Here is a 12,532-nt window from a genome sequence, read left to right on the forward strand (position 1 = left end):
CTTCTCTCTTCTCTGCCATGGGCTGTTTCTCCTCTGCAATGCCTTCCTGCCATGTCACCCTGCTTGCAGCCAGCTAACTACGGACTGAAATCTCTACAAACTGAGAACCAAAATAATCTTTTCCTCTTTTAACTTGTAGGTGTTGGGTATTTTGTCTCAGCAATGAGAAAAGTAAATAAGACACACTCCAACATCATTCTCTGCACAATTCTGCCTAACTCCTACATTGCTGTCATCACTAAGAACAATCTCAAGTGAGTATTCAGTATAACATTTATCTCAAAGCTTATTATCCAGCAACCCATCCTATAGTATGTATTATCACATCTTGAATTCAGCATATACTTAAAATTTAGAATTTGTCTTATGTCAACCTGATTGTCACCTCTCTTTTTTTTTGGTTGTTGTTTTTTGTTTTTTGTTTTTGTTTTTCTCCGGTACCGGGAACCGAACTCACGACTTTGCGCTTGCCAGGCAGGCGCTTTGCTGCTGAGCTAAATCCCTAGCCCCTGATTGTCACCTCTCAATGCATCACTTCTCCAATTGCAGGTCTGTCTCCAGGTGCTGATCCGTGGAGTTAACCCAGGCCATGTGCCATGCTTTCTTCCTTGGACTCTGGCATGGAGGAATCATTCCTACCGGGCTCACCCATAGTTAGGAAGCTGCTGCTGTGCTTATCTTTTCCAACAGATGTGAATGCTCATGAAATCCCCATTAAGTTATGGCTCAAGTGTTCAAATTTAATGGCCTTTCCTGTAATTATCCTTTTTTCTTTGATCTGAATCCCGTTTTGCATTGTTTACTTCATTGCTTCCATTCTGGGTAATCTATCCTTTCATGATTCTCAAGTTTCTCTTTTTATCTCCAACCCTCTACATTTTTGGTAAAAGTTCCCCTACTCTGTTCTTATTTTCTCCAAGAAAAGCATTTCAGTGGTTTCAACTCTGAAAAGACCACAATATCATACATTTTTAGAAAATTCTATCAGGCAGATACAAATGTAAATCGTACCTTCAGTAGCAAGGACCCACACTGACTGGCTTCATGGGGTTTTCTTCCTAATTTTTCACCATGTCTTTCTTTTTCAAAAATTACTTTTATCAGTATTTTTTTAGGGTACATAATGAACATATTCGACATATCAATACCCTCGTGTATCACACCTTGCTCATTTTTACTTCTCTTTTCCCTCGCTTCCTCCGGTCTTGACTTTTTGTCTTATCAGTTAAAGTTAGTCAAATATTCCTGAGTTAACCATCAATCTGTAGAAAAAATACAACATAGAAAAATATAATTTTGGAGATCAGTTAGAAAACTAAGAAGAAATGATGAGCAAAACAGAGGAGGGAGATAATGCTGTGAATGAGGTGAAAGTTCATATACAAATCCCATACTTATTCGTATTCTGATAGTATAGCAGCCCTCTGGTCAGCACTGATATTGACAAAAAAAGTATACTCTTAGTAGCCATAGGTGAGTAGCTTGCTAACTAGATGAAAAGGTAGAATATATAAGGGAAAGTAATGATAAATGAAAGATTCAATGATATTTAAGTAGAAATGGACAAAACTATGATACTATAAGAAAAGGCTTCACGGTGAGGAGAAAGAACTTGGAAAGAAGGGAGCAGGGACAAGTTTAGAGTCATGAAAATAAAGTGCTCAGATTGTCAGCAGGAGAAAAGAGAAGGTCTGTGCATAGAAGTAGAATGTGATTATTTTCTTCCCAGTGTCCATCATGCTGAAGGAAGCAACACTGGGCAGACACTCTGTCAGCAACCACGTACGGTTCAGCATATCTGAGGTGCCCGAGTATTCAAATTTTCTAAGAATTTCAGCCAAGTTTGGTTTTGGTTTGAATTCTTCCTTGAGATAAATTTCAAACCATAGAAAAAGCCCAGAATTTTGGCTTACCCATAAGGCAGCCTGGATTACATTTTGTGGGAGTCTTGGTTCTCCAGCCGTGCTCAGCAAAAGGCTTCTGGCAGACACGGGCCCATGTCAAGACCCACACCAATGGGTGCTAGCAGGGGTAAATCCTTCCTCGCACCAGCATTCCTGGTTTCAATTATGTAGGTCTTATTATGATTTATTTAGTTTGGACCTCCAATTCTGGAAACATTGAATCCCATTTTCTTTCAAGAACCATATAGAGCAAACAGACAGCTAAAAATTTCAGAGTATTTTACGGAACAGAGAAAATAAAATTATTCTAGGAAAAATACATTAAACAATATTTAGTTATTAAGTCCTCTGATGATAGATAAAACAAAGAAATACAAAGTTAAACTCTTTAATATTAATTTCCTTAGTGTGCTGCTATTATTGCCTAAAACTTAGTTGATTGCTTTTTGCTGTAACAGTGTTTCTATATTCATCTGGCATTTATGATGTTGCCATTTACTAAGTAAAGTACCTGTCTAACTTAAGGTGCTTTCTATATTCATCTTGATAGCATTCTTTTTTTTTTTTTTTTTTTTTGGTTTTTCTCTGGTACCGGGAACCGAACTCATGACCTTGCGCTTGCCAGGCAGGCGCTTTTGCCGCTGAGCTAAATCCCCAGCCCCTTGATAGCGTTCTTAACGACTAAATCTTACTTATATTTTATAAGGAAGGAGAAGAAGTGTTAAGATATCCAGTAATTTTTCTGATTAGTCAATGCTTGCAGAATGAGTGAGTACTGGCGACGTTTATAAAGTATCATGGATTCTGTTACTGCTTGCCCCCCTCTTAATTCCTTCCTGGTAGTGTCGGATTCCTTTTGCATGCAGGGATATGCTGTTGTTTGCTTTGGTTAATGAAATAACAGGTCTCCGTTTCTGAGCTCAAGTGATACGTGCTGCTGCCAGGCAGGATTCTGAAGAATCATCAGTTGGCTGAGCAGGACCTTCCTCGCTACTACAGGACCAGGGATGTCCCACTTACTGACACTTTAACTGATGTGGAGCTTCCTTGGAGCAGAGCAGCAGCAAGCCAGGGTGCGCAGTGTAAGAAACAAACTTTCTTGCGAACTCCTAGAAGCTGTGCTCATTTAGTGACACTACATCATTGCCTGGAACAACTTATTCAAAAGAATGAACAGGTAGAATCTCTTTGACTTAATTTAAAAGACCTTTCCTTGACCCTTAATTCCTCTTGAGTTGTTCAAATAAAGAAATTGGATACCCTCAATGCTGAAAAAATTTCCTTAAGGATAGATACAATGTACTAATTTTGCATATCATATTTTGTCCTTCAGTGCAATTGCTCTACTCAAAATATTTATGTGGCATCTGGTGTGAATAAGTGAGATTACCTTCATTTACTTTCAATGGTTTTATGTTTTCATATTTAACCTAGGACCACACACACAGGATGTCTTTCCCTCTACAAGGCCCTAAGTTTATTAAGTATCAGAACTATTTTTTCAGATCCCAAGGTGGTTTCATTTTCTCTTAAAATACACAGAATAACTCTTGAATTAAAATAAAGGAGACTTTCAGAATAGTATTAGATGGTATCGTTTTGTAACACTGTTGCAACTTAATCCTTCTTTTGAGTCCTTGTACAGTTAGTTCTGGTTTGATGATTATCACTTTTAGGTGTATAAGTGCACAACATTGTTATGGTTTGCAGACTAAACAGGCCTTATATTGATTCTAAAATCTAGAGAAAAATGGGCATTTCTGCAGCTAATTCTTTTATTCTTATACATATTGGGGTACTTTAAATTCTTTTGAAAGTTAGATTAATTAAAATCTTTAACTAACAGGTAGGCTACTCTGTTTCCCTCAAGTACATGGTAATGTTTTTAGAAGTATACTTATTTACTGCTGAGTAGCAACAGATATACAGAGAAATAATAACAGGATAGAGTACAAATATCTCTTAGGTATGTCCCCCTAGTATTATCATCCTACATTTTTGTAAGGCATTTATTACAATTGATAAACTAATATTGGTGCACTATTAATGCAAGTCCACAAATTATCAAGATGTCCCTATTTCTTTGAATATTTCCTTTTTTCCATGTCAGGATGCTACAGTATATTTCCTAGTCATTTCTCCTTAGGTTTCTATGTGCTGTGACAGTATTCTTTCATTTGCTTAATTCTGGTGCTTTCACATTTCAATAGTACTTGCCTACCCATTTGTAGACTATCCCTCTCTTGAGATCTGTCTGATGGTTTTCTTTCATTAGACTAAGTTTACAGGTTTAGGGGGGACGTACTCAAAGGTAAAATGTCCTGTTCATCACGTTGTAGTAAGAGTGTTCGCCATCAGCATGGTCAGTGATGTCATGTTAAGTGTCAGCACCATAAAGCCAATTGTGTCTCCCTTTCTACAGTGTACTCACTCTGTGCCCCAGTGAATATACATAAGGGGTGGGGAGTCTGTAGTAGCAAAATATCTACATAAAACTTTTGAAGTTATTCTGTATGGGAGATTTATCTTTTCTCCCCAATTTTATCCAGCCATTTGATTTCAGTAGGAGCTCAGGGATGCTTATTTTCTAATTTGAGTCATAATTCAGTATGACTTTATATTATTGCTTCAATTATTCAACTATGGTGTCTCTTTGACACATCTCATTGGTTGTAGCACTTCTTTTATTTCTTTTGACTCTTAAGAAATCCCTTATTTCAACAGGCTACAAAATATACTCATTTCATTTATTTCCTTCCAAAACCTGGAATCAGCTTATGTTTTTTCAGAGTCCTGGTTCCTATTATTGAACAATGGCAGTCTAAAAACAAAACTTTGGCTGACAGATGTGAGCATTGTTACTAAAGTATCACTAGTTCTACGTCCTGTCAGCTAACAAAGGAATGATACATAGGCATACTGAACTTTGCATGCACACATATCTCAAAAGATTTCTCTATATAGCTCATTTTACCTCTATCAAAGTAAAACTAGGTTCTTATCAACATCTCCACTCCTAATCTATTTCCACACAGATTTTTCTGCCTTCCTCCTTACTCTTCTGTAACTACCTACTCTAACAGCAAGAATTTGGCCACAAACAGCTGTCATATAACTACTTAGCTGTTCAGTCCCATGAGAACAAAGTGCGTGGGCCATTCCTTTTGCTTTTAGTCTTAGTGATTTCACTCAATTTTCAGGTATTTGGTCCTCATATTTGTTCTTACCATTTCAGTGAGGTTACTTCATATATTTGTAATACAGTTAGATATATGTGTGACATCTGCATTTTAAGCTCACATCACCAACATCATAAATAATTTTTACTTGGGTAGGATAATATTTATAGTACTATGCAAATGAATTAGCATTGTACGATGTTAAGAAAAATGCATAAATTATAAGAAATAGAAAACTACCAACAGGATGTGATGGTTCACCACTATAATCCCAGCACTCTCAGAGGCTGAGGCAGAAGGATCAGCAGTTTGAGTCCTGCCTGTCCAACTTCTAGAGACCCACTCACAAAATAAACAAGCAGATAATTAAACACAAACAAACAAGATGGCAAGAGATGAGAGATGTGGCTCAGCCTAGGGTGCTCCTGAGTTCACTCTCCTGTAGCATTAAAAAAATAAAAAGAAAAAAGCATTTTGTAAATGTTTTCATAAAATTAACATAAAATAGATTTGAAGAAAATGTATATGAAAAGAAAGAAAAAGTATCAGCATAGAATCTTTAAAAAAAATACATGGAAAAACATTGCAAATCAGTAAAAATTAAGTATGCTTATTTATTTTAGGAAACGTACTTTGTTAAAATACAAGTATTGGGCTGATAATATTTAACATAGTTAAGAAGTAGCATCATAACAGCAATGACTCACAATCAAATGTTTGTGTGTTGATTAAAAATCTACCTAATTTGGTTTTTGCTTTTTAAAATTTGATATTTTTTAAATAAAATCTTAAATGATAGCGACTCTGTTTACCTCTAATTTTGAATCTTTCCATACTATTACTATAGTTCATAGAAATTTAAAAGTCACATTTTTGTACATATATAACTGCGTTCTGTCTAGTTCATATTAATTCATGTGTCGTGACACAAAAGAATAACCTATGAAAACACCTGGACAATTATCTAATAGATAATAAGCAAACTTTCCATCTAGTGACCTATATATGCTGACATAGATTCCACACATAGACTTCATGTTTTAAGCCAAATTCATTTAGGCAGCAGAAGGATATTGAGAAGTCATCCCCAGTTTGAATGTAGGAATAACTGATGGTGTTTGCAACTACCTTTTGTTTCAGACCCTAATTATAAGAAAATTAAACCTTCCTGAAATGCTGCTCAAATTGTGTACTTTAAAACCACATTTCTGCAGCTTGATAGTAAGCCTTTCATATTATGCTGGTCTGCAACTTTTAAGGCCTATTCCTAACTCAAGGAGTTGGCACATTTCTAGAGCAATGGCTTTTTCTGGGAAATCTTGCTGCCATGATTAGTGGTTTGACTGCAATGTTTCCAACTCATTGCTATTAGTTCCCAGTGATGCATTTGTGGTTTCACAAACACCAAAGACTGCTCTCTGACGAGTGCTGAATGGAAAAGATTGTCCATCTCACAACAGTCCTCCTGGTTGCATGGACACATCACAATCTCTAGCAATAATCTTGAAATTTTGGCAGACATAAATAAACATTCTTCTTGCCAATGTATGTTCATTTTTTGTACCATTTTCCATTGACGATTTTTGGTTTCAGGAATTGAAATTGTTAAAATGTGCATTTAATATGATTTCAAACTGAATATCACAAGCTGTTTGGATATTTGTCTCAGACCAAATTCAGAATGTATATGTAGATAGATGATAGCTAGATAGATAGATGATAGAGATGATATAGATAGATAGGTGATAGATCATAGCTAGCTAGCTAAATAGATAGATGGATAGCTAGATAGCTAGATAACTAGCTAGCTAGCTAGCTAGATAGATAGACAGACAGACAGCTTTCTTGCACTGCTGGAAAGGCAGCACAGTCCTGATGAGATATAGCCATCATGCAGAAGTTTCACTTGCCATCCAAAATGTGTATATCTGAGGCACATAAAAGGATCAGTGAAGGACAAGGAAGACCATAACTGTTTTTTTTCTTCCACCTATACCTACTCAGAAGATCAGACTCCAGTGGGCACAAAAGACCTCATCAGAAAAGAATTTTAACATAAAGCATCTGTCTGAAGTACCAAAACTATGACTTCAGTTTTCCTCTGAAATGTCATCACAGCTGACCTTTGGAAATACAGCTGATATTTTTCTCCACTTTAAACTGTCCATTCTCATGAAGAACAATAATGAATTAATGTATTATTTTTAATCTTGCTTGGCTTTTCTGAAAAGCAAGCACATTCTGAAATCTCTCTCGCTCTAAACATCCAAAAAGTGAATTCACCCTTCTAATTTCCCTAATGATTATTAAAGCGAAGTATTGTTGGTATTAGATATGAGTTAATATTAAATATTGTATGATCAAAAATACCACTGAAAAGACTAACATATGAAAGCAAAAATGGTAAAATACTACATTTTTATTGTTCCATTTACTTTGTTTGGTGTTCAACCATTTTCATGCACAGTTTTTTTTAACATTTGTCTCATTTTCCTTTGACCTTCTAATTTTTTATTTGGGGGAACAATCTGGTTTTCATGGAATCCCACATTTTTGTGAGTGTGTGTATGTTCTAAATAAACTCAACTAGGTCATATGACTCATGATTTTCCATGGACTCCTTGACTTTATTTTCTGCCTAGAAGCTATTTAATTAATCTTATTTGATCAGATGGACATTTTTTCTACCTTTTCAATAATGAACTCTTAGCCAAGAAGGGTGTTCTTTATGTTTCTTTTCTCATAAACTTTTTTCCCAAGATTTGTAAGTTTCATCAAGTTGTGTAGCAGAAATAAGTGCTTGAGCCCCTTGTGGTTTCCTGGGCCAGCTGTTTTCTAGCTGCACTCCAAGATTAAGGCTTGAAGAAGGCAGGCAGAGGCGAAAACTGCACATGGGAAGATTTAACAGGCATACTGGGGAACTTTTATTTTCTCGGCATTTCCATTCCTTCATAGGTAAAACAAACAAGAAGAATATTACCAAAAAAGCCACCCAAAAGAATATAACACAAGGGGACAAAGCCAAGTTTTATTTTAATACATTTTAAGAAAGTATCCTTACATTCACATTCACATTCACACATAAGGAGCTTCACTATAAAACTGGAGTACATATAAGCAGGCTCCTATAAAACTGAGATCCGCAAAAATTCTTGGTGGATCTGTATGTGTCTATTCATGTGAACAAATTTAAAAGCACTTGTGTCTTCATATTTCAGTGTAGTATTGCCTGACACATTTGAGCATTTTCTTTGCTAGCATTTTCAAGGTTTAGTCTTCACCTCAAAAGGGAGAAGCCTTTGAAATCCTTTGGGTCATATGTCATTCTTTAAGTTATCCTGAAAAAGTGGCTAGCCATTAATAATTTCAGAGACAGAGGTCCTATTTTTCTAGTATAAATCTATTCTGATGTCTGCCTTCAAATATGTCTCTAGCAGTAAGAAAGGTTGAGAATTTTAAAGAGTAGCACTTGGTGTTGCATTCGGTTGACTGTTATAAAGAGACAGAATTCCATACAACATGTTTGATATTAAAGAGATGTAAACTGGGATGGATTTATAATTACTGCTGTCTTTTTTATGTACCTTTATCTTCACCTGTCAAATGATCTTTTTACTTAGGAGTCATTGATTTAATATTTATGCACAACTAGTTCATGTACCAAATGATACAAAATACATTTTTGGACATTTTTGTCTTAATCTTAGTATTTTGCGGGATTTTCTTCTTTTTTATGCCAAGCATAGGTAATATTTATGAACTTCAGGAGACATCACTTTGCATCACTTTCCCAAAGTTGAAGGTCAAGCTAAAACGATAAGCACAATCAAAATATCATACCATAGCCTTTAAATGCTAGTCCAAGGGTTTACTATCAATCAGACTAAGTTAATCTGAGGTAAAAGTATTTAAAAAAAAAAACTGCTTAAAAATTCAAGTGAACTTACAAATTTAAAAACTCAAGGCAGTTGTTTAAAATACCAGTAATATTTGTTTTTCTAATTGTTTTTGGTGGCAAAAAGTCATGAAACAGAGGCCAATTTATTTTCAGGTACTTTCTTTTTTATTTACTTTTATGTAGAGAATAACTAAGCTAACGCCATCATCAGAGGAATCACTGCAGAAAACGTCTTCTGTACAACTGCATCATTCTTATTACTCTGTGGTCCACAAATGGTCCAAGTTGCATGGGAAATGAACAAACATCTGTGGACACCTGGTCAAGAATCAGCGAGTTGAAGTCTCTGAAGAGTATGACGATCCCCTCACTACCTGTCTCCACCCATTCTAGCACAACTCAAGTTAATTTATCTTTAAATAAGCAGCTACAAAAATAGATAAATGAAGAATGGACTAGCTAAACAGAGTATTTTGTGAGTCGACAAGTGAGCAAGTGACATTAGAATTTCTTGAATCTTTTTCAGAATTTCTCTTTCTTCTCTTCTGATATACAATGTTATTAAATTATTTAATGATACTAAAGGTAAGCATGCGATTTTTAAGAGTATATAAAAGGTAAAATAAGCACGAAGCGTTGGGAAATACTAATTTTTAAATGGAGTCTAGCAGTATATGAAATTTTATAAGAGTTAGTAAATTCAGCCAGAAAATTCTTTAATATTTTTCCTTTCAAAATGTAGCCAAGAAGCAAACATCTATCTTTGCTTTCTTTGCAGGAAAGAACCAGAATCTGGATTGTTTCCAGGCCGTCCAGACAGCTATTTCAACTGGAACAAGTGACCTTTGGAACAGACCAGAACACAGCAGCCTGGCGAGACAGAGGGGAGGAACAAGTCGGCTGGGAAGGACCCCGGCATGTTCTTGTGAGTTCTCATTTGGACAGGACAATAAAAAGATAAATGAAGTTAAAAGTTTTTTTCCAAAACCAATGAAAGCTATGTGCCCATATTATTAAAATCAAAGTCACAGTTTCAGTTATTAACTATCATTCTTTAATACACAAACAAGCTCAGCAAATGTAGTTCTCCACCCTTTTGAGTGCAGGGAATGTTCCTTAATAATATAACATTTATCTTAGAATCTTCATAGCCCTCTGAGGTTTCATAGCATTCTTCTGTTTCCTCCCGCAATTGGGTCAGATTACTTTAGCCTATGATTCTATGGTGGTTGTTATAGCTTTTAGATTAATTATCAAGGGCTTTATTTGGTAAATTATTATAGTGTAAGGTATAATAATTCTAAAGAATTCACTGAGGAGAAAATGGATATGCTCTCCAAATATTTTAGAAAGTGTGCTTTTTCTTTCCAACAGAGTTTAAGAAATGTGAGTGTACATAGCTACCAAGAAGCTTGCTAAAGGCTGGGGATTTAGCTCAGTGGCACAGTGCCTGCCTGGCAAGTGCAAGGTCGTCAGTTTGATTCCTGGTACTGGAAAAAAACAAAAAACAAGAAACAACAACAAAAAAGAAGCTTGTCAAAAGGATTATTCAACATTTTATCTGAATGCTTAAAAATAAAGGGTTGTATTTGACTTCAAAGAGAGTACAACACTGTCAGGCAACCCTTCCTTCAAGATGGTTGAAAAAGGAATAGCAAAGTTTTTTTTTAAAAAATTCGATTAAAATAAAAGATGTTTCCAAGATAATATTTATTGATTTTTTGCAAACACATTAATAAAGACAAGTTGGTTAAGTCCAAGGTACTAAGAAACTGTAGTGGGATTTCAGAAAGTTTCTAATAGAGACTTAGACAGCAATATTTCAAAGTCTTAACACATGTTCTAAAGTGACTAAGAGCTGCTTGCAATGTAGAAGAGTTAGGTTCAGTAAAATTTGTTTTTGTTCTTGTTTTTTTTTGCAGTACTGGGGATTGAACTCAGACCTTGAGCTTGCCAGCAGGCACTTATGCCACTGAGCTATATCCCCAGCCCCTTCAGTAAAATTTGAATGTGCATCTGAGTGAATGGCAAAAAATGTAGCTAAGATTAAAAAAAGGCTATTGCAAATTTCTGTTGCAGAGTTGTGGACACGTGGTAATAATGACTGATTTAAAACGAGTAAGTAAGAAATTTGGGCACTTAATTTATCTTGTATTGTCAGAAAAATAAAAGTGAGCCTTCAAGCTCAATTCCTTCTTGGATATTTCATCTTTTTCTTTTCTTTTTTTTTTTTTTTTGTATATTACTGCACTACAATTTTGGAAAAAGTGCTGCTTAGAGTCTATGAAGGTGAGTGGGAAATGTGAACCTAGAAAGAGACAGTGCAGTCTGCTATTTAAATAATATCCATATTTCAAATAATTCACTTGAAAACAAAGAAATACAATACCACAAGAGATCTTAGGAGTTGGTGTCTGTGCTAGAGTACGGAAAGCCATTTTGGACAAATTCCAGAAAAATTATGCATTTATATGAGGGAATTTCAACAGTGGGTTAATGTGGACCTTTGGTAGCAACATGGTAGATGGGTACTGGAGTTAAAGTTTGTGCCCACTTTTCAGGGAAGGCATTGGAGAGACAGGTTACTGAAAGATTTGCCAGAAGTTATCTCGGAAGCAGATGACACTTCCTCTTGAGACACAGGGGCCCAAGGAGAAACCATTCACACTTACACAGGTGCTGCCTACATAAGATAGAGTTTATGTGGAGTCTGAGATTTAGTTGTCAAAATTAAGTCCAAGATTCTCCTAGTGATTTAACAGAGGTTACAATCCAAAATCATAAGTAAATACTGAATTTAGAAATAAAGATGGAAATCCTGGAGTAGAAATTATTAGCAGCCAGCTTTTTTCATGGTTATGGTAACATCAAAAAGAGTAAATAATATCAGCATTTCAAAAGGAAAACCTACCAGAAATTCTAGCTCAAAATGGATTCCTTTATATATTTTTGGAAAAAAAATCCCAAATATAAGAAACAAGAAGAAATGAAGAAAAGTATTGCCATTTTACTGTCCTGATGAGTGGTCCATTGGATACCTGACACGGTAGATACCATGCAGTTCAAAGGACCCTACTTCAAACATAATTAAATACAAATGTTCCCAGGGAAAGTCTCAGTTCAAGGGGCATTCTAACACCCCGTGGTTTTCAATTATGAACTCATATACTTCTTTTACTTTTCCTTTAATGACAATAAACTTGTTAATTTAACAGCTACAGTAAGCAAACTCATTGGATGTTTTCTTATATGCTAAGAATAATACATGCCATTCACCTAACATAAGTAACAAATGGATTTTACTGAGTGAACTGACGAATGGTTCAGTGGGTAAAGACTACCTATGAGAACTGAGTGTCTCTGAAATGTATGACACCACACTTCGGGGAAGGGCAAATCTTTTCATCATTATGCAGCTAGCCACGACCCAAGTCCCATTCCAAAGGCCACTTTTAAAAAATTATCAGCCCGGGTGCCCTTTGCATTTTTACTTGGCTAAAAAAGCCTGCAATTTTGCAAAGAGATATTTACATAAAGCAATTGTTACACCA

Source organism: Chinchilla lanigera, unplaced genomic scaffold (genome assembly GCF_000276665.1).
Source record: "Chinchilla lanigera isolate Chin_1 unplaced genomic scaffold, ChiLan1.0 scaffold00002, whole genome shotgun sequence".
In the NCBI taxonomy this organism is placed as follows: Eukaryota; Metazoa; Chordata; class Mammalia; order Rodentia; family Chinchillidae; genus Chinchilla; species Chinchilla lanigera.